Here is a 7,139-nt window from a genome sequence, read left to right as displayed (position 1 = left end):
AAACCCTTCTACAAACTCCTAGAAGGATAAAAGACTATTTTACCCTTTCATGTCCTTAATAGTCCACAAATTGACCAAATCCTAATAATCAACTAAAAGTCAAGGGCAGCGCGTACGCTGTAGGTACAAGCCCTCTACGTTGGGCGTACTCATATGCCATGCATGCATCGGGGATTCTCGACCGTACGTTGCGCGTACTGGGATTACGCTCAGCGTACGCCCCAATTTTGCTCTTCCTACTCATTTGGTCTTAATCCGTTAAGACCTTAGCTCAAATCATAGATCTGGACTCCTTAAAGGCTCATACTCCATAAAGTCTGTGACTTTAAGCCTTTGCATGGCCGAAAAAGTCACAAACACCAAAACTCTCACACTCTATTCTCAAGAATTCTCAAACCTCATGCATCGGTTGGTTAAAACATCCAAGTCTCGATTTTTATGACTCTACACCACTAAAAACACTCAAAGGAGATGATAATAAACTCTAGAGCTCAATATCTCATAAAGCATCCAACTTTGGGACCAAAACCCTAAAATGGACTAAAATGATGCACAGATCGAAAGGGTGGGAAATCTTTGAGATTTATACCTCTAAATGAAGCTCCAACCACAAATAAGCTCAGATCCAGAGACTAGACTCCCACTGCTTCCTCTTCAAAGCTCCTTCTTAACTTTAAAGAATCCACAAGAACACTTAATAGCTCACAAATGGACATACAAGCTCATGGGAGTAGAAACTAGGGTTTGAGAGGGTTGAGGTCTGGGAATGGTGGCCAGAAATAAGGCCATCATGTCCTTTAAATAGGGACACACCCTTAATTAGGGTTTTCACTCTTGGCCTAATACACCTAGCGTACCCTCTGATACGCTCAGCGTACTAGGTGGCTTCCGCGTCAAAAACATGCACATGAGTACACTGAGCGTACGCACGCGTACTCATTTACCACCTATTCTGAAATAAAGGGTCAAACTTGTCAATTAACAAAAGAACAAGGGTTGATGAGGTATACCTGATCTAGGGATGTTACAATACTAATAATTTATATCTCCTTTAAATCTCTTGGAAGATGCTTATGTCGTCATATATAATTACATGTGATATAATAAACTGAGTGGGTCAGGTTGAGAAATCTGGTGAGTACATAGGGTTTTCAACCCACATTAATATAATTTACTTTTTTATATAATTCACACCAAATAGTTAACCCGATTACCCATTTCCGTTACTCTCTCTCTCTCTCTCTCTTTGTGTGTGTATATATATATATATATATATATATATATATATCCCTCTCTCTCTCTCTCTCTCTCTCTCTCTCTATATATATATATATATATATATATATATATATATATATATATATATATATATATATATATATATATATCAAGGGTTCTACCCTAAGGGTTACACATTTATAAGGTAACCAAGGAAAAATAGAGTACTCAAGTGAATCCACAATCCATACTCTCGGTTTGTATGCTTTAATTAACACGTACAAATTACAAGTCTGCTAGTGCTCTATAAGATTGTCTAGAATAGTCTATGGTCGCCATCAATACTCTGTTTGATGTCTGATCTCTGTTGGGCATGGTCGTCTTGCCCTATCTCTGGCATGGTTTCTCACCACTAATTTATCTCTAGTATGGTTTCTCACCATTATCCCTTTTCGTTTATGGCCTCTCACCATTACCTCTACTTTAACTCTCATCTCATTTCTCTTATCTTTTTATACCCATCCTACCGAATACATTATTAGTACAGTAAAATACATATACGATATTTTGGAAAATCATTATCCCATATAACACAGATATCAGAAACTCAGATAATAAGCTCATTAGGACTGTTGATTGTCCCTAGAGTTGCTGATAACATGTAGTGCGTGTTGTTAGCCCCCATGGCGTGATGTTAACCTGCAGGGCGTGCTGCTAGCCCATTGGGACTGCTGATAGTCTCCAAGGTTGTTGGTAACCCATAGCTGTTTATTTTGTTGTGTTTTATGTGAGACTTTGGGGATACTCACAAAGATTTGTGATTACAGTTGCGGATAAAATGTTTTTCAGGTATTTATCAGTTTTTGAAGGAGTGACTATATACACACATCAAAAGTTTTATGATTCGAAAGTTCGCATTGTCTTCCTTATAACTCTGATTTTTGAATAATGGTTTATGAACAATTAGTTTGAATTGAATGTAACTTTAATAATGTAGGGTGTTTATTCTATTTTAGAATGAAAAAATTATTTTAAAATTTGGCACGTTACATATTAAAAAATAAAAATTATTGCATTATTAAATAATTAGCACATAACATTTAAATATATCATATTCATTTATCACTAATCTTACATTTGACCTTTTCTTTCACATAGTTGTCAATTTTATGAGAAGATTTTGATTTTTTGGTGTTGTAACAAGTTGAAATTGTTGATTTTAGATTATAGTAATTTATATTATCAAATGTTGTGAAAACCGCCAACATGGAACTAACCCACTTGATAGAGACTTTGTCTCTTAAATTGAAGGTCTCGGGTTGTAATCCAGACGTTGACAATTTCATTATACTATTTTCTAACTATTTACCCTATCGTTCAATAAAAAAGTTATGAAAACCATACACTATCATTACAAATTTATGGCAAATAACTATTTTTGTTATTTGTTGAAGTTATTTATTATTAAAGATAAAAAGGCATATAAGTTAACCACATGATGCGTTGATAAAATGACCCATAACCGATAAATTAAAGGTTAAAATCTTAGTTGAGCCAAATGTATAGTTTAAAAGAAGGGTTAAACTCGCAAAAAAATTATGTTTTTTTTTTTTAATTAAATTTCGACTTTATTTTTTTCATAAAAGGAACCTTGCATTTTTTTAATTTTTCTGATTTGACCCTTTTAATCATTTTTCTATTTATGCAGAAAAGTTTTATTATTTTAGAAAAAACTTTTGATAAAGTTTTAAATATTCTTTTAACAGAAAAGCCTTATTACTTTAGAAAAATCAATTAATCTATCATTTCTTGTTAAAATAAAAATAATGATTTTTTCTCTTATTTGGAAAAAAAAGTAAAATAATCGACAATTTTTTGTGAAAAAAATCAAAATAATGAAACTTTTCTACATAATACCCCTAAAAAATTTGTAAAATGTGAGGCTTTTTATAAGAAAAACTAAAGAAGTTCATAATTTATTTGAAAACATTTAGAAGGTATAGAGTTTTTTTCGGAAAAAAAAAAAAAAAAGACAAACTTGAGGGCTTTTCCGTCAAAGATAAAGAAAAATATAAGCTCTTTTTAATGAAGAAAAATAAAAATAAGGTTTAATCCGAAATATACATAAAATATAAGATTTTTAAAGATTAACCCTTAAAACAATACCAAAGGGTGTTCGGGATTACTTTTTGGGCTTAAAAGTTCTTTTTGAGTTTAATTTTTTAGGAGGCAAAAACCAAAAATTGTTTTTAAAAAGTGTTTGGGTTGCATTTCTTAACTTTTGAATGTAATTTAGCTTTAAAAGACTAAAAGTTACAAAAAATCACACTTTCCTTACTTTTGAAAGGGTTTGGTTAAAAAGACACCCTATTTTATATATATATATATATATATATATATATATATATATATATATATATATATATATATATATATATATATATATATATATATCCTATTTGAAAGGGGTTGGCTAAAAAGTCACATTCCTCACTTTTGAAAACCCATATTTTTCTTCTTTACAAAATTTATTTTGAAAAAAAACTTTTGTATCTTTCAAACATCTTTTTGAATTTTTATAAAATTTAAAACCCAAAAATCATTTCAAAAGTAATTTCAAACGCTCTCTAAGACTATATAGCGAATTCGAAATAGTACATGTTTAACATTTAAGGTTTCACCTTTTAACATTTAAAAAATGGACAAAGATTGTGTTTGGGCCTCATAACATCCTTTTCGGAGCATCATAAATTTATACTTTATGTTGGGCCAGTGCTACAAACACACACAAACCAAATTATAGTAACCAAATTACATAGACCTAAAAATACCATATGAAAATAATTTATATGCATAACTAAACCTAATATTCATATCATGTTTATAAGGTTGAACATCATACGGTATTAATTTATTTTTACTTAAACTGTATATCATATGGTTGATATAAAATTTTTGTTACGAGTAACATACCAAATATATTTGGCACCAATTTGTTTGGCTACCAATATGTTTGGTTGGTAAAAATTGATAATAATATATTACAAACTGATTTCTAATTTTAAATTGTAATAGTTAAAAAACAACAACATAGAAAATTTTCTTGTCTAGTAATATAAATTAATAAAGTAACTATTTTAGTTGCTAAAGAATTTTATTTAGTAACGTTGAAGTAATTTTTTGGTTTTTTAATTTAATGTGGTAATAATTATTGTCTATGCCTAATAGCTAATTACATGTTTCTAAAATTATAAACAATAAACACACTTGACAACAAAAAAATACGATTATATATATATATATATATATATATATATATATATATATATATATATATATATATATATATATATATATATAATCTAATAGCATTATCGTATCAAGTTTACTGAATTAATATGATACTACAAACCAAATATGTTGACTACCAAATATATTGGTAACCAATTTTTTTTTATTGGGTTGGTAACATGTTGGTTGGTTTTTCGTGGTACATATTTGTCAGTCGTATATATTTATGTGTTTATGCTCATAAATGAACATGTAAATAGGTAATTTTCATATGAATCATTTAATTTTGTTTCATATTCAAACTATATATGTATGAATGTATGTATGTATGTATGCATGTATATATGTATGTATGTATATGTGTGTGTGCATCCGACAGGAACCTTAACAATGTAAGTTATCACGAGGATGCTTCTTGATTAACCACGCATCAAGGGCACAAATATTAAATACAATCTTTGGACGTAAAGGATATCTAAAGTGTTGTTAATAACAAGTAACGTTATCTTAATTAAAGGCAAAGAGACTTCGAACTGGTAAAAGATAGAACTCCAACAAGTAATTAGATCTATTTTGTGCTTAATGTGTATTATGTCCGTCTATACAGAACAACAATGAACTTTTGATCTGAGAGTAACCAAGGTACTTCAAAACCCTTTAATGAACTTTAGCATAAAACATCAACAATAAGAGGAAAGAGTTGCAACAAAACCTACACACCAACAATGAGAGCACCTATTCTTAAAGGCAAAATATTGTAATATATAATTATGAGACACAGAAAATGGAAACACATCAAATCAAACCCACACTTCATCAGCAAAATAACACATCAAAAAGTAACTCTTTCACAATAAAACCTAATAACTACTCTACATTAAAAACACATTCTTTTAAATAGTATAAGAAAGATACACCACCCAAAAACATACAATGGGTGCATAGATATAATTTATGGAGTTAATGTCACTATAGTCCAATCAACTTTCTAGTTTTGGTTTAAATGGTCTATGAAATTAATTTCTTTCTTTCTAGGGGTACAAATTCCATATTGACTTGGTTATTTGGTCACCATTACCTATTGGATTCGGGTGCCCCTACCACATACTCATTTATGCTGATTTGGTTGATTATTCATCGTTGATGTGGCTGCCTAGTTGAATTACACTTTTTGCCGCTTGAAACTAAAGCTTGTCGTTCATCTTGTGCTATGAATCATTTAACCTACATAAAGGCATCAAATCATGTACTGTAGAAGTATACCGTCGATTAACACGATATTTACCAAGTCATCACTCGTATTGACAAATAATCAAACACTTGGTGTGTAATTTTTTCCCTCATATGAATATTACAATTCAACAAAACCACTTCCTTTGACATCTAGATAATAATATAATCGTAAAAATATTTCCCACCAACATCATTGGAAACGATTTATAACATGAACACGATAGCAGAAGAAGTTGGATTGGATTAAATAAAAACATACAATTTAACTTTGAACTATAGTTAAAGCTAGATGACGGAAAACTATTGGAGATTTTCAACTCAAGCATATTATCCTATAATGGCAGTAATCTACTTCTGGAGGACATGAACCCTTGACTCAGCGACGATAACCGCTAGAGAATTCCCACACAACTGATATCGTCATTTCTAACTCAGCTAGCTCCATCGGCGATTGGAAAAGCAAGGACGTTGAGTTACTATGAAACCATATGTCAATATATTATGTCACACCCCAAAACCAGGATGGCAGAAACGTCTAGGGGTGGATGACTTTCATGAACAGTATCACAACATAATGTACAATAGTGATCAAAGCAAACGCAACCATCATAAATATAATTGAGAATGTTACATTGTTACCATGTATTGTATGTTTCAAAACCAGTTCCATTATGATGACAAAAATAAATAGTACGACACCGTAACGTCCCATCCTTAAAAAGCCTTATGACTATCTGTGTAACGATTCTTTGAGAATACAAGTAGTTTTGAAAAGTGTCAATAATTAAGTTGGTGAGTTTATAAGAGTTTTTCATGTGAAGAATCTGTAACTTTTTCCTTGTAAAATGATAGTGTATGTTCCTAGAAAATCCAATATTTTCTTAAAAATGAGTTGTAGTCATAAAAACCCTAAGAACAAAAATGTATAAGTATTTCTATACTTAAAATAGTATTATGTAGTTTTAATTTTATATAAAACCATTTGAACGCATATTACCCCGTAAACCAAATGTATTGTTGATTCACCATGTGAGTTATTACAACCATGCTAAAACCGAAGTTGGTTTGCTATGACGTTCTTTAGGCGTCGGAATGTTAAATATTTGTCACCCCAGACCTGTCGGTGTAGCTGTAGCTAGCAACTTAGGTTCGGGATTGTCAGTCCCGTATAGATCTATAAACAAGTGTCACGCTCTCTTACCGAGATTCTGGTTATAATTCAGGACTTTAGTGTGTCCTCTGGTAGGTACGATGAAGACTCTGTCTCACATAATTGTTTCAACAAGTTTAGGTATAGTGTAATGAAAACCATTGTAAGTGTAAATATCACATTTCTATAGTATTTACATAGTGTAAGATTAATTATACTTTTATATAATTATTCGTATTGTATCAAA

General features: G+C 30.7%; 1 long non-coding RNA gene across 1 annotated transcript in view; it reads right to left on the bottom strand.

The window, feature by feature from the left end:
- Positions 1-5,336: 5,336 nt before the first annotated feature.
- Positions 5,337-7,139, bottom strand: part of LOC128126739 (uncharacterized) — a 3,027-nt gene continuing 1,224 nt past the window's right edge. Inside the window, exon 3 of the long non-coding RNA XR_008224894.1 lies at positions 5,337-5,733. This is a non-coding gene — a long non-coding RNA (uncharacterized LOC128126739). The remainder of the gene's footprint in view (positions 5,734-7,139) is intronic.

This window comes from Lactuca sativa, chromosome 6 (assembly GCF_002870075.4).
Source record: "Lactuca sativa cultivar Salinas chromosome 6, Lsat_Salinas_v11, whole genome shotgun sequence".
Classification (NCBI taxonomy): domain Eukaryota; kingdom Viridiplantae; phylum Streptophyta; class Magnoliopsida; order Asterales; family Asteraceae; genus Lactuca; species Lactuca sativa.
The sequence above is the reverse complement of the archived record's forward strand: the minus strand, read 5'-3'. Positions and strand labels throughout refer to the sequence as shown.